Below are 21,834 nucleotides of genomic sequence, written 5' to 3' on the forward strand. Positions count from 1 at the left end.
TGACGGAGTGTGCTGGTTTGAATGTATTATGTCCCCCAAACGCCATTATCTTTGATGTAGACTTGTGGGGCAGATGTTTTTGTGCTGATTAGATTTCCTTGGAATGTGCCCCACCCAGCTATGGGTGATGACTCTGATGAGATATTCCCATGGAGGCATGGCCCCAACCATTCAGGGTGGGCCTTGATCAGTGGAGCCATATAAATGAGCTGACTCAGAGAGAAGGAACTTAGTGCAGCTGTGAGTGACATTTTGAAGAGGAGCAAGCTTGCTAGAGAGGAACATCCTGGGAGAAAGCCATTTTGAAACCAGAACTTTGGAGCAGACGCCAGCCACGTGCCTTCCCAGCTAACAGAGGTTTTCCGGACGCCATTGGCCACCCTCCAGTGAAGGTACCCGATTACTGATGTGTTACCTTGGACACTTTATGGCCTTAAGACTGTAACTGTGTAGCCAAATAAACCCCCTTTTTATAAAAGCCAATCCATCTTTGGTGTTTTGCATTCCAGCAGCATTAGCAAACTAGAACAGATTTTAGTACCAGAGAAGTGGGGTGCTGCTGAGTTTGCAAATACCAAACATGTTGGAATGGCTTTTTAAATGGATAATGGGGAGTTTCTGGAAGAATTGTGAGGAGCTTGATAGAAAAGGCCTAAACTGCTTTGAAGAGACTGTTTGTGGAAATATGGACTCTAAAGATACTTCTGACGAGGCCTTGAACAGAAATGATGGATGTGTTGTTGTGAACTGGAAGAAAGGCGATCCTTGTTTTAAAGTGGCAGAGAATTTGGCAAAATTGAATCCTGGTGTCAGATGGAAGGAAGAATTTGAAAGCAACAATGTGGAATACTTAGCTGAGGAGATCTCAAGACTACATGTGGAGGATGTACCCTGGCTTCTCCTTGCAGCTTATAGTAAAATGCGAGCAGAGAGGGAGAAACTTAGAACTGAACTCTTGGGTTCTAAGAAACCAGAAGCTGATGGCTTGGAAAATTATGAGCTTCCAGGGGGTGGAATCCCAGAAGCTAAAGCCCAACATGAGGATGTAACCAAACATGGAACCCAGCCGCCATTTCAGTACAAGCCAAGATTGGAAAAATAGTTAAGCAGAAAGGATTTGTGGAAAGTCCTGTTGTTTGATGGCTTTGACCCCTGTGTGCTTCATGCAAAGCCAACAGAATTTTTGCAAGATCTTTATAGATAGAGCTGCTGCCAGCCTGAACTGGAGGGGACAGACAAGGAACAAAGTGAAGGAAAAATTTCTTCAAAGACAGAGCCATGGAGGTTGAGGTCTGGAGTCAAGAGGTCTCAGGCTAGAAGAGCAGAGCAGCCCACATGCACAGAAAGGGTGAGTTTGCCCTGGAGGTAGAGGGCAGGACTTCCGCCTCGATGCTTAGGAAATGTTCTGCCACCCCAAGCCCCAAAGAGGGTGGAGCACATTCCCAGGGAATTGGGGAGAGCCTGGCTGCCACCACACTGTTCTGAAGGGGTTGAGCATGTGCCCCGGAGAAGGAAGGGAATCTGGGAGCTGCCCCAATGTTTGATGAGGGTGGGGCCAAGAAGGTGGTCTCTCCAATGTGTGGATATGTTGGAGCACTCACCTAAGCATTTGGAGTGGAAAGGGCTGCCACAAAGGCCCTTGGGAAGTGTTAGACTCCTGCTCTCTCAAGCCCCAAGGATGCAACATCATTCTGTAAATGACTCTCAGACTTTGAAATCTAATGGAGTTTGTCGTGCAGGTTTTAGGAACTGTTTTGGTCCTGTGAACCCTGTTTTCTTTTCAGTTTTTCCTTATGGCAATGGGAATGTTTATCCTATGAGTGTCCCTCCTTTGTATATTGGAAGCACATAACTTGTTCTAAGTTCACAGATCCACAGCTAGAGGGGAATTATGCCTTAGGACTGACCACACCTAAATTGATTTTGATGGGATTTTGTACTTAACTATTGTTACTGAAATGATGTAAGTTTCTGTGATATTGTTGTGGGATGAATGTATTTTCTATATGGAAAGATAATGTCATTTTGGGGTCCAGGGGGTGGAATGTGCCGGTTTGAATATATTGTGTCCCCCAAACGCCATTATCTTTGATGTAGTCTTTTGGGGCAGACGTTTTGGTGCTGATTAGATTTGCTTGGAATGTGCCCCACCCAGCTGTGGGTGATGACTTTGATGAGATATTCCCATGGAGGCATGGCCCCACCCATTTGGGGTGGGCCTTGATCAGTGGAGCTATATAAATGAGCTGACTCAGAGAGAAGGAACTTAGTGCAGCTGTGAGTGACATTTTGAAGAGGAGCAAGCTTGCTAGAGAGGAACATCCTGGGAGAAAGCTATTTTGAAACCAGAACTTTGGAGCAGACGCCAGCCACGTGCCTTCCCAGCTAACAGAGGTTTTCTGGACGCCATTGGCCATCCTCCAGTGAAGGTACCCGATTACTGATGTGTTACCTTGGACACTTTATGGCCTTAAGACTATAACTGTATAGCGAAATAAACCCCCTTTTTATAAAAGCCAATCCATCTCTGGTGTTTTGCATTTCAGCAGCATTAGCAAACTAGAACACAGAGTAATAGAATATGCGTACAATGCCTAAATATGGCAATGACTATTACTGATACTCAAATCAATAAGAAAATTTTATTAAACATAACATAAAAATAGGACAAAATATCCCAATTTAACAAATGCCAGTGCCTGCAAGAAATATAAGATACATACTTAAAAAATATTAGAATCCTAGATAATACTGGGTAGATGAAGATATGGAGGAAAAGAACTGGTAAGTGCAGTAGATGGGAAATCAAGTGGTTATAGATACTTTGGAGAACTATCTGGCAGGATCTATTTAAAATATTTCCTACAACCTCTATTATATATCCTAGAAAAAATTTGACATATGATGCTCGACATTTATTTATAAGTTTGCCAGTTTGAATCTTTGATGCAGTCTTGTGTGGGCAGACTTATTAGTGTTGATTAGATTGTAATTCTTTGAGTGTTTCCATGGAGATTTGACTCACGGAACTGTAGGTGATAACCCTGATTAGATAATTTCCAGGGAGGTGTGGCCCCACCCATTCAGTGTGGGCCTTGATTAGTTTACTAGAGCACTATATAAGCTCAGACAGAAGGAGCAAACCTGCTACAGCCAAGAGGGACACTTTGAAGAACACACAGGAGCTGAGAGAGGAGCTGTAGTTTACAGAGCAACATTTTGGAGACCGCCTTTGAAAGAGATTTTTGCTACAGAGAAGCTAAGAGAGGAAAAATGCCCCAAGAGCAACTAAGAGTGACAGTTTTGAAGAGTTGCAGCCTAGAGTGGAACGTCCTTGGAAAAAAGCCGTTTTGAAACCAGAACTCTGGAGCAGATGCCAGCCACGTGCCTTCCAAGCTAACATAGATTTTCTGGACACCACTGGCCATCCTCCAGTGAAGTTACCTGATTGTTGATGACACCTTATGGCCTTAAGACTCTAACTTGGTAGTGAAATAATCCCCCTTTATAAAAGCCAATCCATTTCTGGTGTTTTTCAAAAAGGCAGCATTAGCAAACCGGAACAATAAGGATGCTCTCTATATAAGTAAATGCTTTGGTAGCAGGGTTTTGGTGTCAAATCTACTGTGGGATTGGATAAGTAAATTTGGCAGATTTATTTTATCAGAAACTGTGCAGTAGTTAGAGGAAAACAAACTGAAAGAATCTACAGTAACATGGTAATATCTTAAGAACATAGTGTGTGGAAAATGTTGGAAATGGAATTAGATGTATACCACAATATTGTTTATTATAAAGCATATACATTCTCATGTATATATATGCACACTGAGAAAACAACTTTTCATATTAAGTAAAAATTTTTACAGAGTTAAGGGTATGTATGAAACACATTAGAGCATCTGTTCATGGGAGGAGAATGGGAATAAAAGGAAATAAAATCAGAGAGACACTTGCAGGGAGCAATTTTAATTTTAATGATTATTTCAGATGTTACAATATGCATCCTTAACTTAATAGTCCAGCTTGAATTAATATTAAATAATTCTGGGGATAACCTTAGAACCCTACTATAGTAGAATTCTGTTTACTACCTCCCCCCTTGTGCTGGCTTGAATCTATTATGTACCCCACAAAGGCCATGTTCTTTTTAATCCCATCCTGTGGTAAGAGACTTATTATGGGTGGGAACTTTTGATTAGGTTGTTTCCAGAGATGTGACCCACCCAACTGTGGTGAGACCTTTTGATTAGATTATTTCCATGGAAGTATGACCCCACCCATTCAAGGTGGGTCTTTATAAGTTCACTGGGGAACTTAAGGGAGCTCAGAAGCCAACACAGAACCAGAGGCTTGAAGATGCAGACAGAAAGACCTTTAGAGATGCTAAGCTAAGAGATGAAGCTCAGAGTTTGCCCCAGAGAAGCTAAGTGAGAACTGAGAGATGTTTAAAGAGAAAATGCCCAGAGACATTTTAGAGACAGCTGTTGAAACCAGAACCAGGAGGGAAGCTAAGAAATGAATCCAGAGTTTGCTCCAGGGAAGCTAAGGGAGGACCTACAGACACTTAGAGAGAAACAAGCAAAGACACACAGGATCTGAGAGAGAGACGCTAAGACAGAAGCCCAGACACATTTTGGAGAAAGCAACGGAAACTAGAGGCTAACCCCAGGAGAGGCCCAGCAGACTGCGGCCATGTGCCTTCCCGTGTGACAGAGGAACCCCAGATGCCATCGGCCTTTCTTCAGAGAAGGTATCCTTTTGTTGATGCCTTAGTTTGGGCATTTTTATGGCCTTAGAACTGTAAATTTGTAACCTAATAAATCCTCTTTATAAAACCCAATCCATTTCTGGTATTTTGCATAACAGCAGCTTTAGCAAACCAGAACACCTCTTGTTATGGATTGAGTCATATTCCCCACATAGACACATTTGAGTCCTAACCCCCAATATTGTGGGTGTGAACTCATGCGTAAATAGGATCTTTGAAAATGTTATTAGTTCAGGTGAGACCAAACTAAATCCAAGTGGACCTTCATCCAATGACTGGAGTCTTTATAAGCAGAGAAATAGTAGGAGACAGGAGATGGACAGCTGTGTGATGGAGGCAGAGACTGAGTTATGGATTGGTGGCAGGTCACCACCAGAAGGCCACAGACTTCAGAGAAAGCAGATCCCGCCAACCCCTTAGCTTTAGACTTCTAGCCTCGAAAACTGTGAGACAATAAATTCCTGTTATTTAAGCTAGAAAGTTTGTGGTATTCATTATAGCAACCCTGACAAGCTAAGGCATCCATCTTGCACTTCATAACATATCTGTTATTTATTTATCCTCCACATATTGTATTTGTTTTAAGTAGTCATTAGTAATTTAAAGAAATTTGGAAACAAATAGTGTCATATATATTATTTATCCAGATTTCCCATTTTACTCTTTATTGTTTTGTATAGACACAGACTTATATTTGGTATTATTTTCTTTTGAGCATGAAGAACTTCCCTTAATATTTCCTGTTTGTGATTCTTCTGAACAAATTCTTTCAGCTATTTTAAAATGTAATTTCATTTATACACATTTCATCTCCACTAAACATACACTGTCACCTCCCCTATCCCTTTACCCCCTGGTAAACTCTAATGTATTTTATGTCTCTGCAGATTTGCTATTTCTAGATACCTGTTTTAGTGACATCATACAATATTTGTCCTTGTGTGTCTTGCTTATTTCACTGAGCATAGTATTTTAAATGCTGCAGCATATTTCGGAACTTCATTCTTTATGAGCAAATAATATTCCACTGTGTGTATGTACTGTTTATCTATACATTTTTTTGATGAACACTTGGGTTGTTTCCAACTTTGGGCTATTGTGAACAATGTTGCTATAAATATTTGTGTACAAGTATCTGTTTGAGACCCTGTTTTCATTTTCTTTGGTTATATACCAAAGAGAATTGCCAGGTCATAAGTAATTCTATGTTTAACTGTTAGAGGAACCACCATATTGCTTTCCATACTGGCTGCACAATTTTACGTTTCCACTAGCAATGTACTAGAGTCCCAATTTTTTTGCATACTCTCCAACACATCCACTTAAAATGTTGAAAATTACAATGTTCATTTTAATAATAACCATCCTGGTAGGTGTAAAGTGGCAACTTTTTGTGGTTTTGATTTTCATTTCCCTTTTGGCTAGTAATGTTGAGCATCTTTTCATATGCTTATTGGCCATTGGTATGTCTTCTTTGGAAAAATATCTATTCAAGGCTTTTACCCATTTTATTAAAAAAACTGGGTTCTTTGTCTTTTGTTGTTGCATTTTAAGAGTTCTTTATATATTCTGGATTGTAAGCACTTATTCAATATTTGATTTGCAACTATTCTCTTCCATTCTGTAGGTTGTCTTTTCATTTTCTTGATAGTGTTCTTTGATGTACAAAATGTTTTAATTTTGATGAAGTCAAACTTATCTGTTATTTCTTTCATTCCTTCTGCTTTTGCTATCATATCTAAGTATCCATACAGCGTCCTAGGTTATGGCAATTTGCTCCATTATTATCTTCTTCTTATTTTCTAAGAGTTACATCGTTTTAGCTCTTATATTTAGGTCTTTGATCTATTTTGAGTTGACTTTTGAATATTATGTGAGTCACTTTATTGTTTTGTATGTGGATATCCAGTTTTCTCAGCACTGTGCATTAAAGAGGATATTCTTTGTCCATTGTATGACCTTAGCACCCTTGTCAAAAGTCAATTGTCCATAGATGTGTGGGTCTATTTATGGACTTTCTATTCTGTCACATTGTATATCTTTATGCCAGTACCACATTGTTTTGATATTCTTGCTTTGTAGCGCATTTGAAATTCTGAAGTGTGAGTCCTCCAACTTTGTTTTTTCCTTTTCAAAATTATTTTGGCTGTTTGGGGCCCCTTTATGGTTTCGTACGCATTTGATGATCAGCTTTTCCATTTGCAAAAGATAAAAAGGCTCTTGGCATTTTGATAGGGATCACATTGAATTTGTAGATCACTTTCAGTAATATAGACATCATGAAGATATTGCTTTCCTGTCCGTGAACCTATGATACCTTCTCACTTATTTAGTTCTTCTTTAATTCCTTTCCTCTGTGTTTTGTAGATTTCAGTAAGCACATCTTTTACATTTATTCCTATATGTGTGTATAATTCTTTTAAATAAATTATTTCAGTTATTTTTAATCTAAAATATCTTTATTCCACACTTATTTTTGAGGAATATTTTTCCTATATACAAATTCTAGGTTGACAGTTGTTTGTTGGCTTGTTTATATTCTTTGTGCACTTTACAGATGTTGTTTAATTGCCTTCTTCCTTGCATTGCTTATTACAGGGGTTTGCATACCAGCCAGCTGCCAGCCAAATCTGGCCACTCCTGTTCATTTATTTACTGTCCATAGCTGCTTTCCTGCTACAGTAGCAAAACTGAGTAGTTGCAACTGAGACCTTATGCCTGCAAAGCTGAAAACATTTACTCTCTGGCCCACTGCAGAAAAAGTTTGCCAATTCTTGATTGATGATTAGGAGTCAGTTTTCCTTCTTATATTTGCTCCCCTGTGTATAAGGTGTCTTTTTTCTCTGAGTACTTTTTAAATTTGCTTATCTTTATTCAGTTATAGAGTGTCTATTTTGTTGTTTCCTTAGAATTTCCATTTGTTGTGCTAAAATTCATCATTTTTCCACTCATTTTGTCCATATTTTCTTCTAAATCTTTCAAATATTTATGAAGTACTTGTCTTCTAATTCCAAAATTTGTGTCATCTGTGGGTCTACTCAATATTATTTTTTTCCCCTCTTGATTATGGTTCACGTTTTCCAGCTTCTTTACCAGTCTCGTAATGTTTAATGGTTTGTCAAATGCTGTATATAAAAGAATAGTAGATAGTGAATTAGGTAATAATTTTCCCCTAAAATAAATAGCAGTTTTTCTTTGTCAGGGAGCTAGGAAAAGGGGTTCTTTTTATTTTTTTTCCTAATCAGATTTGAGCTGAGTCAGGATGGATGGCTGCTTTAGTTACTTTCATTCATCTCTATTTCCAAATATTTTGAGAGAGGAATGAGCCCCTTACTCCAGAAGGGCCTGGAGTTTAAACTTTCAGAGATAAAGCAATCTTTCCACATTTTAATTCATCTCCCAGCTTCCTGTACTATTAAAAATTTAATTGGTTTCTTGGTGTTCCTGCCAAATTTATCTACAATGGGTTTGCTTGTCTGTCTTCTCATACCCTCAGACCAAGCAAATGCCTGAAGGGTGAAATCAGCTACTAATCTCTGATCTGTTATGAAGGTCTTGCTCTCCTCTGAAATTTAGTTAAGGTAAACTTTAGGTTCAGAGATGTTTTTATGACTTTAAACTAGAAGATGATTTTTTTTTTTTTTAAAGTTCAAGCAGTGCTTTCTCATTATTGCAAGAGCAATTGCCTTTTCTAACTCTGAATTCTAATTAGAAGCAGAATCTCTGGTATTAGTATTGTAATGAATTTTCTGCTCTTTGACCTTAGTTGAGCAATTAAATCTTTAAGTCTATTTCCCATCTTATAAATTTGTTGAAGGAATACACTAGAAAATATATGTTGAGTGCATTAACTTTAAAAATATGTCTTAATATACTAATGGTATACAATTTTATTATGACTGCAAAGTGACAACACGTGCTCAACCCTTTTGCTTCCTGAGACCCAGAGCTAGAGTTTTCCAATAATACTTTGCTGTAAAATAATTCTATTCAATATTTCAGTGCTGCTCAGAGTGTGGCCCATAGACTACTGCCACAGTATGTGAAGCAATTACATCAGTCGGCATACTAATTAATCCAGCCGATTTTTTGTAGCAAAATTTACTCAGTGAATTAATGGATTGATTTTATTTCTAGTTAAAGCTACTTCTCTCATTGTGGAACAGTTACAAAACTTTCATGCACTGGCTGTTTTGAAGTATATTGCTATACATTGCCCAAAGAACATGATGTATCCTGTATATAGTAGGAATTCTTATTCCTCTTTATTCCTTATAAACTCTTCGATTTCATAGTAATTGAATCCAAACTCTGTGACTTCAGATTTGTTCCTATAATCAGATAAAATGAAATTATCAGTTAAGACTTGAGACCGTATTCTGAAAGGTAGTTCCAGAAGCCTGGGTCAAAGCATATGGATAAAGGAGATCACTTTAGACTCTGTCCTAGCCTTATCTCCCATCTCTACTGATAGAGTCAAGGCTGAGACAAGAAGTTCCATCTCTCAGTGGGGACTCAGTTTCTCAAATGCTAATCTATGACCAATTAAAAGTTTTGCAGCCAGAGCCCATGCATATATTGTTAGTTTGGATGTACAAATCAAACCACTCTTCCTCATGAATAATTAAACAATTAAAAAAGTTAATGCAAGGGCTGTGTGTGTGTGTGTGTGTGTGTGTGTGTGCATGTGTTTGGGTAGAATTTTTGACTCACAGGGTTCTGAAACTCAGTCATAGTTTGAGAAGTTGAATCCAAGAAAATGGTAGCTCTACTGGGCCTTTTACACAAATGTTCCCCATTTTGCACAAGAGACCAAAAGGTAGTAATAAAGAGAGATAGGCTCCAGAGGTTTTTTGTTTCAGTTTCTTAGCATCAACTCCTTGTGAGTGCAGACCAATGTATATCAGAATTTCCTGAATATCTAGATTTGTCAGATTAATTCCTTCTTCTATGGGAAGAGTGAGTTAGGAGGAGGCAAGTGAGCAAAGCCAGAATTTCTTGCTTCCATATTTCCTCCTAAAGCCAGGGAAATAAATATCTATTCTGTGCTTGTTAGAGTTGAAAGTGCTTCTGTATTTGTCCTTCAACTAAACAGACATTACCATTTTCCTTTATCTCAATCTCAGAGATCATGTTTTATAGCAAAACAATATTTCTACTGAATTTCTGAATGTATTGAAAATCCACCAGAGTTCTTGTAAAGAGAGTAATTGTATTTATTTCAAACTTCAGTATTCCAAAGAAATGGCCCAAGCAGCTATTAAACAAAATTGACAGAACAACAGCTTTTTCAATCAATTAATGGAACTGCTAATGAGATCTATTACTTTTGAATCACACATTAAAAGTAAAACACGGACTTCCAGGCAACCAAGATAGCAGCATCAGTGCTATTGCCCCACAGAATCTTTGAACAGATAGCAAAAACTGGTAGAATCACCTTACTCAAAATTCCAGAAAATCATTAAAGAGTTACAGTAATTGAGTGAACAGCAAATCAAGAGAATGCCACTCTAAAAACAGTAGGAGAAGCTCATGCATCCTTGATGGCCCACCCTTCACCCCTCCAGGTATGTTATGGATGCAGCCTGTGCTCCCATTCTGGGTCCTTATCCCTGTTCTGGATGGAGAAGAGAGACCCCTAGGTGCATACTGGGATGCCTGTGTGTTGGTACCAATCTATCAACTGTCAGTCTGAAAGACTGAACTCGGACCCTCATCTCTGGCTCACTCACCCAGAACATGCTCTGCAGGCAGAAGTGGTTGCAGACCACTAATGCTGTTTAAGAAATAATTAAATCAGAGCAACTTGGGGCAAAGGATAACTGGTTTCAAGACATAAATAGAGCACTTGAGAGGGGAGAAAGTCTATTTTGTAGGGAGAAAAGGTGACATTCAGACTACCATAAATAGGGGAATTCCAAAAGCCACAAGTGAGCACAAGCCAAGGAATAGATGCAGTCTCAGAAAAGATAGAGAGAACCTTGCACTTCACTTCGGCCTCATGCTAATCTTCTTGACAGGAGGGTTAAACTCTGAAGGAGAGCACCAGTCAGAGAAGAGCCTATTTACAAAGACTGTGAAAAGTGTTTTTTCTGATGATATGTTTGTTTTTGTTAGCGATTGCCACTCAAGGAGATCTCTGACATATCACAAGCTGCATGCAAACTGAAGAAAGAGGCAGCCCAGGTAATAAAGCCCAGAGTTAACACATTAAAATATTAAAATGTTAGTGTGCAACAAAAGATTACAGGACAAAGAAACAGGAAATTATTGTCAAACCAAAAGAAGAAGATAAAAATTCATGCCCATCAACAAAGAAGACCAGAATTTGGATATATTGGACAAATATTTAAAAAAAAATATCCTTAATAAACTAGAGATAAAGGAAAACATGGAGAAAGGACTAAAGAACATCAAGAAATCAATGAATGTACAATATGAGAAACTCATTAGAGATATAGAAATTTTTAAAAAGAGCCAAATAGAAATACTGGAGATAAATACCACAATAAATGAAAAGGAGGACAATACCACAAACCTAACAGATATACGAAGGATTCTAAGAGCATGCAATGAATAACTGTGAGTCAATAAATAGATAAACGAGATGAAATGGACAAAATCTTAGAAATACATAAATTACCTACACTGACTCAAGAAGAGTAGAAGATTCAGAGCAATAATACGAGATTGAATCAGTAATCAAAAACCTACAAAGTAAAGCCCAGAGCTAGATGCATTCACTGGTGAATTTTCCCAGACATTCCAATAAGAATTGACACTAATCCTGCTCAAACTCTTTCAAAAAATTTTAAGAGAATGAGAAAATGCCTAATACATTTTGTAAGGCCAGAATCATCCTAATTCCCAAACTAGCTAAAGATATCACAAGAAAAGAAAATTAGGGACCCCAAATCCCTTATGAATATAGATGCAAAAATCCTCTCAAAATACTGGCAAACCAAATCCACAACACATTAAGAAAATTATACATTGTGATCAAGAGGGATTTATCCTGGTATGTAAGGGTTATTCAACATAAGAAAATCAATTAATATAACACACTGCCTTAACAGAATGATGGAAAAACACCAAATGATCATCTCAGTTGATGCAGAAAAGTCATTTGAGAAAATCCATCACCCTGCTTGATATAAAACACTTAGAAAAACTGGTAATAGAAGGAAACTTCCTCAACATTATAGAAGGTATATATGGGCAACTCAGAACTGACTTCTTATTCAATAGGGAAAGACTGACAATTTTCCCTCTGAGATCAAGAATAAGACAAGGATATGCACTGTCATCACTGTTATTCAACATTGTACTGGAAGTCCTAGCCAGAGAAATTGGGCAAGAAAAAGAATTAAAAGGCATCCAAACTGGAAAGGAAGAAGTAAAACTTTCCCAATTTGCAAATGACATGATCCTTGTGATGATTTGAAGGTGTTACGTGCCCCAGAAAAGATCATGTTCTTTTAATCCATTCCTGTGGGTGTAGATTTTTATAGGTGGGACCTTTTCATTAGGTTATTTCAATTTGGGATGTGACCTACCTCATTCAAAGTGGGTCTTAATCCTCTTCCTAGAGTCTTTTATAAGAGGATAAAAAACAGAAAGAAGCCCCAGAAAAGTTTAGAGAAAAGCCCTGGAGAAGCTGAGAGAGGACACACAGAAAACAGAGAGGGAGCCACTGAACAGAAGCTGAAAGCAATGGAACTCAGGAAAGAAGGACCAGCAGACACGAGCCATGTGCCTTCCCATGTGACAGAGGTGTCCCGGATGCCAGCAGTCTGTCTTCAGAGTCCAGGTGTTGTCCTGTTGATGCCTTGAGTTAGCCATTTCATGGCCTAAGAACTGTAAATTGTACATTAATAAATCCCCATTGTAAAAGCCAACCCATTTCTGGTATATTGCATTTTTTTCAGCTTTAGCAAACCAAAACAATCCTATATATAGATAATTCTGAAAAGTCCACAAACAAAGGCACTAGAGCTAATAAGCAAATTCAGCAAAGAGTTATGATGAAAGATCAGCATGCAAGAATTAGTAGTGTTTCTATATACTACTAATAAACACTCTGAAGAGGAAACTGCTAACACACGCAAAAATCCATTTACAATAGCAACTAAAAAAATTAAATACCTAGGAATAAATTTAACCAAGTATGCAAAGGACTTGATCATGGCAAACTACAAAAGATTGCTAAAAGAAATCATAGAAGACCCAAATAAAGATATGATCATTCCATGGATTGGTAGAATAAATATTGCTGAGATGTAAATTCTACCCCCAAATATTTACAGATTCATCACAATCCTCAATCATAATTCCAACAGCCTTCTATGCAGAAATGGAAAAGCAAATCAGAAATTTATATGGAAGGGTAAGGTGCCTCTACAGACAAAACCGTATTGAAAAGGAAGAACATTTAAGGCAAAGACTTCCCAATTTAAAAACTTATTACAAAGCTACAGCAATGAAAACAGCATGTTACTTGCAAAGGACAGAAATATAGACAATTGGAATCAAAATAAGAATTTATAAATAACCCTTCACATCTGTGGCCAATTTATTTTGACAAGGGTGCAAGTCCACTCAATGTAGGGTTTGTGATGCTAGATATTAGAATTTATATAATCTCTATATTGTTTGTCTCCTCTTGAAAGCCCCAAAGTTACATTAATCAAGGCATTTTGGTACTGGCTTAATAATAAATATACAAATCAATGGAACATACAATCAATTAATTTTTGAACTAATTGAGAAGGGAATTAAAGGGAAAAGAACAGTCTTTTCAATAAATGATGCTGCACAAGTAGATCTCTATTCCATAAATGGGATGAATGGAGAAGCTCTCTCCTTGCCTTAACTTTAAGTGGATCATGTCTTTAAATATAAAAGCTAAACTATAAAACCTCTAGAAGAAGACCTAGAAAAATATATTTTTGTCCTTGGAGGTAGGCAAAGAATTCTTTGGAAGCAAAATTCGATAACAATGAGGAAAGCATTGATAAACTGGACTTCATCAAAATTAAAAGTTCTGGTCTTTAAACGAAACCATTAAGAAAATAAAAGGCAATCTGCAGGCTAGGAGAAAATATTTGCAAGACCTTTTTGACAAAGGTCTTTTATCAAGAATACAACTCAATGATGTGAAGACACTTGAAACATATTTTTAAATGGAGAAAAATATTTGAACAGGTAGTTTACAAAATAAGATATATGCATGGTCAGTAAGCAATAAGATATAAATAGTATCATTAGTCATGAGTAAAATGTAAATATTAAATCACAGTGAGATGTGTCTTTATACTCACTGGGGTGGAAATAATTTAAAAGATCTGGTAATATCTACTATTGGTGAAAATGTGGATGAACTAGAACACTCATACTTGCTAGTACTAGTGTAAAATGATACTGCCCCTTTGGAATACAGTTTGACAATTTCTTATAATGTTAAATATATACTTACTATATGACCCATCAATTTCATTCCTAAGTAATAACCCAAGAAAAATGAAAATAAAGTATCTCTCAAGACTTATAGATAAGCTTCTTTATTTATAATAACCCAAAATTGGAAACAACCTGAATGGCTATCAGCAGTTGTATGAATAATTAATTTCTGGTGTATTTATACAGTGAAATAGTATTCAGCAATGAAAGTTTGGGAAACAAACTTCTTATATATGCAGCATCATGAATAAATAATAAGAAGTCTATGCAGAGTTAAAGAAGCCCGACAAATGAATGCATTCTACATGATTCCATTTTTGTGCACTTTGTAGAACTGGCAAAGTGAATCTCTAGTGAAAGAAAGCAGATCAGTGGTTATCTGGAGCAATGGTAGGGATATACTGACAGTAAGCAGGGGATAAGGGAAATATTGCAGTGACAGAAATGTTCTGTATCTTAATTGGGGTAATGATAACAGAACAAATATTTGTCTAAACTTATGGACTTATAGAACCACAAACTTAAAATGTTTTTATACTATGTGTAAACTATACCTCAATAAAATTTATTAACAAGTAAAATAGTAATAATGATAATACAATTACTAATAGTGGTAGGGCACATGCTTTGGAATCTTGTAGCAACCTAGTAACTTGTTGGAGCATGCAGTGCACTAAGAGATCCCTGGTGGATGATGCCTTTGTACCTGAGAGTACTTTACCTTCTGACCCAGTGACATGTGGCATGCACACATGTGTGTGCACACGTGTGCGCACATCCCCAGGAATGCTTGCACTATGGTATGTCTGTTGGAAGGTGGTGTGAGGGATCTGGAGGAGTGAGAATCATGGCTTTGTAGACATTTCAACACAATCATTTAAGGAGAAATTGACCAACAGTGTCAAATAATTAAACTAAGTAGACAAAATGGACATTCATTAGTTTAAATTGTTGGGCAGGAAAGAGGTTTTCAAAGGCAAGTTAAATGAAGAAACATAGCTGAAGAAATGAGATAGATTTAAAAATTGATTTACAGAATGGGTCAGGAAAGTTTTTAAAAGTTCTTATTATGTGTTGAATGTGAGTATATAAAGCTGGGAATAAGGTTGCTGATTGATTAAAAATAGTATTTAAGATTTGAGCTACTGGGACAAGCATATATGATCTTCCAATTCCAGTTTTCTGTCTCTAGAATCACTTGTTAAAATGAATAGTTTTTCTTTTTGATGCTAACCTCAAAATGTTAAGGGGCTATGTGAGAATCTGGAATACTGAAATAAGTCTGATTTTCTAACAATAGGATATGTGTGTATTTCTGTTTTATATAGAGAGCAAAAAAAATTCATTGTTTTTCCTTATTCTGTAGAACACAGCCTTGCTTGTAATAATAACACAATAAATGGTTTTGGATAAGCAAACCAACAATTTGATTCTCTGAATTTTAATTCACATGAAAACCAGTGAGCTTCTACATTCATAACTGAGGAAGATGGGGGGAGAGACAGGGAAAAATTGAGTCTAAGAGAAAGAATCAGTGGTCCTCATTTTCAAAACATTTCCTGCTCTGTCACTGAATTCCAATTCTGAATCAAGCAAAATATTTCTTTGAAGCACTCGGCATTGTACTTAAATAACATTGGTGTTCATAGGCAGACTATGGGAAGTTAATGATATTCTATATTTCTAAACTACAATTAAAAAATGATGCACAGAAGACATACAAACTTACAAACCATTCCATTTATGTAAAATGTAGATAAAATCATGCTAGTAAGATTATGAGAAAAAGATCAATGATCAAGCTGGGTCTGGCTGTCATATTCAATCATCTGTTTTTGTTAAACATTGAAGTCTCATAAAATGCCAATTTCAAGTATTTCCCTCATTTTGTAATAATTTGTTTACACCACACTATAGTTTCTTAGATATATGTTTTGTGTATGATGAAAAACAAGTAAATTAACACATCCCCCTTCTCTCCACTCTTCCTTCCCAACCCTCACTGCCATTTAGACACACACACACATACACACACACACTTTCTCTCTCTTCTTTCATACATTGATCTAAATTAATTCAGATGGGTAAATGGAGTCTTTGGGGCATAATAGGTAATATATATTAGTAAAAGTGTCATATGAGTTTGTTGAATTACATATCAAGTCTTTTAATTTTTAGAAGAGAATGTTTTGTATTCATTTCATAATTTTGTGGTACTGAAATAGACTTGTTCTCACACAGGCACAGTAAATATAATAAAGTAGTAGCTAAAATGTTGAATTTTTATGTCATTGTTTGCATTTTAATTTTTGAATATGACCATGGTCTCTTAAAACATGATAATGTTAAACCAATTTGCTGATAATGAATTTTCAAGTGCAAGGGGAATTCTACAAGAATTTATACCATGTTTTCATATTTAATAAAATTGAGAGCCTGAAAGAATTGATGTATTCTGTAAAATTGAAATACTTTATTTAGCTCCATTGGTTGGTGGTGTTTTAGCTTTATTTTAAAAATACAAATGATTAGTTGCTGAAAATTTCTCTTTTAGAGACTTTTGTTGTGTCCATGAACCCCCCCCAAATAACTCAAATTAATCTGTAGTTAGGCAATATATCAAAATCAGTATTATTTATTTTAAACATCATCATGGGATACAGGATAGTTATTTTAAACTTATGTTCGCAATAGAAAACAAATATCAACCCATCAGTATTGATCTTCCAATAATAGAATAATAATATCTTAATTGCATTAAAGAACTAATTTGATAGTGGGGAATAACAAGGTTGGGATTTTAGAATGGACCATAAGAAGCCAGAGAGGTGATACAGCATTCAGATGTGCTTTCCATGTGAGGGTACATTCTTGTCTAGAGGAGGCAGCCAGAAGGCTGAGCTGCACATTTGGGAGCTCATGGGTTTGGAGCGAGAACAGTTATTTTTTTAAAGCCATAAAAAGTTGAGACTTTTAAAGCAAACAAGTTGGTACGGAAACACAAAGGATAAAGAATAAGGGATAAAATTGAATGAAAAGTCATCACACTATAGTGCGGAAGCTCCAATCCTTAAAATAGTATTAACATGATCACTTCTACAATACCTATGCTAAAATTGGAATGACACAGAGACAATTAGCATGGCCCTGCAGAAGGACAGCACAAATTCATGAAGCATTCCATATTTTACAAAAAGTTGTAAGTGGATCTGAAACTACTATTTCCCCCTAGGCACCTAGCAAGGAAAATTCTTTGTAGAGCATATCTCAAAATAATATCAATAAGACAATATGGTGATGTCATGGTGACATAAGGCATCCCTTTTTTCAAGAGAATAAGTTTTCAAGAGAATAAGTTAATAAAATGACAAAACCCACTAGCTTGTAACTCAGGAGTATGGTAGAGACTGGAGAACGAGTCCACAGATGCTGAATTGAAGAAAAAGAAAATGTCAGGAAGGAAAGTTATATCCCAGAACTTCTGGTCCATTCCCCTCCACCTAACTCAGTCCCATGCAGCTTGGGAGTTGCACAGAGGCAGCAGCCCAGCCCCCTGCCACCATGGACACAGACTACAGAGCCACTCACAGCAGCAAGTTAGAACCCCGAGCATTTCTAGGCACACAGACCCAAGTCCACCAAGACCCAGGGTGGAACACAGCCTCTAAGTCATGCTTCATGCAAAAGGGACCCAAGGGGGGGTGGTGGTGACTGTGTCAGAACTGTTGGCAAGAGGTGCACTGGCTCAATTCAGCTTCTGTTGGATGGACAGAAATGCAAAAGTCACTTTTCTGAACTGACCCTGGATTGACCCCATTTAGTTCCTGGGGTGGAATACCCTAACTGGGAGAAATTAGAGACAGAAAAGTCTCACAGAAAAAAAAAGAGAGTCAAACTGAACTGATGTAAGACAGGTCTCAGAACTGAATAAGGAAAAGGGGGCACTGAGTGAGGGAGAGAATTTAAACAAATCATAGGCACTGGGCAGAAAATTCTTCACAAAAAGAAACAGGACAGATCAAGATTCCCTGAGAAGGAGCAGAGGAAAGGAAGCTTTCTCACTGAGGAGAAACAATTGCACTAAAACTGCAATCTTAAAGATTGTATCACATATCCATGGCAAGAATCAGAAGAAGAAGTACTCAGAAAATCTGAATGGTTAAACACAGGCTGTTCTAAAGATCTAGAAGAAGGGGGACCAAGTGTCAAAGAGCCTTACCACAAAGCCAATCAACAATAAAACCCTGGACAAGAGTTAAAAACTGACCTTCAGAATTAACTCATTAAGATAGTCAGATACCTAGACATCAGCCAAAAATTATAAGCTGACTAAAAAAGGAAGATATGGCTTAGTCAAGGGAAAAATATTAAAACTTCAGAGGAGATAAAGAATATAACAATTCATCAAATAATTTCAAAAAATCTAAATCAATTCAAGGAGATGAGGGGAGATATGGATAAAGAGCAAAAGATATTAAGAAAATGTGATAGCATAAAGAAAAATTTTAAAGTATAAAAAGAAACATAACAAATAATAGGGATGAAAGGCACAATAGTAGAGATTAAAAATACGTTAGAGGCATGAAATAGCACACTTGAAGAGGTAAAAGAAAGAATCAGTGGACTAGAAGATGGGACAATCAAAATCACTTAGAGGAACAGATAGATAAAGAATAGAAAAAATTGAGCAGAGTCTCAGGGATTTGAATGACAGCAGAAAGTGCATAAACATATGTGTCTCAGATGTCTCAGGAGGAGAAGAGAAAGGAAAAGGTGCAGAAAGAATATTTGAGGGAATAATGGCCAAAAAATTTCCAACTCTCATGAAAGAATTAAATATACATGTCCAAGAAATACAACATACTCCTACTCTGAGACAAATACTAATCAGAATGTCAAATGCCAAAGATAGAGAGTTCTGAAAGCAGCAAGAAAAAAAACAATTCATTACCAACTAGGGATCCTTAATAAGACTAAATGCTGATTTAGTATCAGAAATCATGGAGGTGAGGAAGCAGTAATATGACATATTTAAGGTACTAAGAGAAAAACCACCAGCCAAAAATTCTTTATCTGGCATCATTGTCCTTCAAAAGTGAGGGAGGAGGACTCAAGATGGCAGCATAGAGAGGAGTGGAAGCTAAGTAGTCCCCTGGAACAGCTAAAAAAAAAAAAAAAAAAACAGAAACAACTAGTAAATAATCCAGAATAACTGCAGGGGGACAAACATGACCACCCACTCATCATACACCAACCTAAATTGGGAGGAATGTCTGAGATCACAGCATAAAATCTGTAAGTAAAAACTGTGGTTGCAAGTCGGGAGCCCCCTCACCCCACGGCCTGAGCTGCAAAGCCTTGTGGTGCCAGAGAGAAGCTCTCTTCCAGCAAGCGAATATAGCTCAGCTGAGCTCCAACTGGCGTTTTAATTAGTGAGTGTGAACTGCTTATTATGCGCTATGAATCCCCAGCAAGCAGACAGAGGCTTTGGGTGACAACTGACCTTGGAGAGCCAGAGGATTGCCACCATGGACTAGCTCTGAAGGGAACTTCCTGTTCCTTTTTCAGCTCAGTGGAGAAAGTCTCAGCTATTTTCAGTTCCCAGTGCTGTGACCCAGACAAGGGTGCAGATAGCACAGGGAGAGAGACACCATTGAAATGCTAATGACCTCCCCCTAGGGGGTCTATCTTCTCTAAGAGGAAAGGGGTAGGGCCCAGCTCTACTACCCACCTTCCATTCAGAACTTGGAGAAAAGCAGCCATACCTCCTTACACCAGTCAAGAATCACAGGCTAACAGGCACCACCTGCTGGGCAGAAAAACACAGTGACCTGAGGCATCACAGGGTGTACTAATTTTCTAACACCCACCCTCAGTGAAAACTGTATACTGAATATTTCTTCCTTCTGGGACCTGAACCCATTGTGGTCTGGGAAAACCTGATTTGGATAACCAAAGAAACCATGCCTAGACAACAGAAAACTACAGCTTACACTAAGAAAAATGAAATTATGGCCCAGTCAAAGGAACAAACTTACACTTCACCTGAGATACAGGAATTGAAACAACTAATAATAAGTCAATTCAAAAAGTTTAGGGAAGATATGGTGAAAGTGCTGAACCATATAATGAAAACACAGGACACACATAAGGTAGAAATTGAAAGTTCAAAAAACCAACTGGCAGTATCTATGGAAATGATAGACACAACACAAGTGATGAAAGACACAATGGAAACATACAACAGCAGATCTCAAGAGGCAGAAGAAAATACTCAGGAACTGGAGAACAAGGCACCTGAAAGCCTACATGCAAAAGAACAGATACAGAAAAGAATGGAAAAATATGAGCACGTCTCTGGGAACTTAAAGACAAAATGAAAAAACAAGAATTTACATGTCATTGGTGTCCCAGAAAGAGAAGAGAAGGGAAAAGGGGCAGAAGCAATAACAGAGGAAATAATCAATGAAAATTTCCCATCTCTTATGAAAGACATAAAATTATGGATCCAAGAAGTGCAGTGTACCCCAAACAGAATAGATCTGAATAGGCCTAAGCCAAGACACTTAATAATCAGATTATCAAACATCAAAGATAAAGAGAGAATCCTGGAAGCAGCAAGAGAAAAGCAATCCATCACATACAAAGGAAGCTTGATAAGACTATGTGTGGATTTCTCAGTAGAAACTGTGGAGGCAAGAAGGAAGTGGTGTGATATATTTAAGATACTCAAAGAGAAAAACTACCAACCAAGAATCCTATATCTGGCAAAACTGTCCTTCATATATGAGGGAGAGCTTAAAATATTCTCTGACAAACAGACAATGACAGAGTTTGTGACAAGGTATCCACTCTACAGGAAACACTAAAGGAAGCACTGCAGACAGAAAGGAAAAGACAGGAGTGAGAAGTTTGGAAACAACTTTGGGAGATAGTAGCACAGCAATGTAAGTACACTGAACAAAGATGACTGTGAATATGATTGAAAGAGGAAAGCTGGGACCATGTGAGACACCAAAACAAAAGATGAAGGATAAAGACTGGAACTGTGTAACTCAGGGAAACCAACGATTGTAATAAAAGGTACAAATATGTTTTTACATGAGGTAGAACAAATGAATGTCAACATTGCAAGGTGTTAAAAATAGGGTGGGATTGGGGGGAAAATACAATCAATGCAAATTAGAGGCTAGAATTAACAGAAACATTGTATTATGCTTCGTTTAACGTAACACAGGTAATATACCAAAGCTAAATGCATATGGGGGGTTAAGGAATCGGGGAAGGGTATGGGACTCCTGGCATTGGTGATGTTGTCTGACTCTTTATTCTCCTTTAGGTAAATGTTATCTTTCTTTTGTTGCTTTCTAGCTATCAAGTTTTGTTTTTTTTTGTTTTTTTATTTGTTTTTCTCTTTCTCTTTTCTTTTTCTTTTGCCTCTCTGCTTTCTTTGACTCTTCCTCCTTCTTTGTGGAAGAAATGGAGATGTCCTTATATAGAGAGTGGTGATGGTGCTGAATACATAAATACGTGACTATATGGGGAACTGATTGTTTACTTAGGACGGAATGTGTAGTGTGTGAACAACACCATCTTAAAAT

General features: G+C 37.2%; 1 protein-coding gene and 1 non-coding gene across 2 annotated transcripts in view; both read left to right on the top strand.

Moving 5' to 3' along the window:
• SGCZ (sarcoglycan zeta) overlaps positions 1-21,834 on the top strand; it is a 1,224,523-nt gene that overhangs the window by 721,870 nt on the left and 480,819 nt on the right. The gene's annotated exons all lie outside the window — the stretch shown is intronic.
• On the top strand, positions 17,320-17,423 carry LOC119530696. The gene has a single exon (XR_005216088.1). It is a non-coding gene; the product is annotated as a U6 spliceosomal RNA (small nuclear RNA).

This window comes from Choloepus didactylus, chromosome 3, assembly GCF_015220235.1.
Source record: "Choloepus didactylus isolate mChoDid1 chromosome 3, mChoDid1.pri, whole genome shotgun sequence".
NCBI lineage: Eukaryota > Metazoa > Chordata > Mammalia > Pilosa > Megalonychidae > Choloepus > Choloepus didactylus.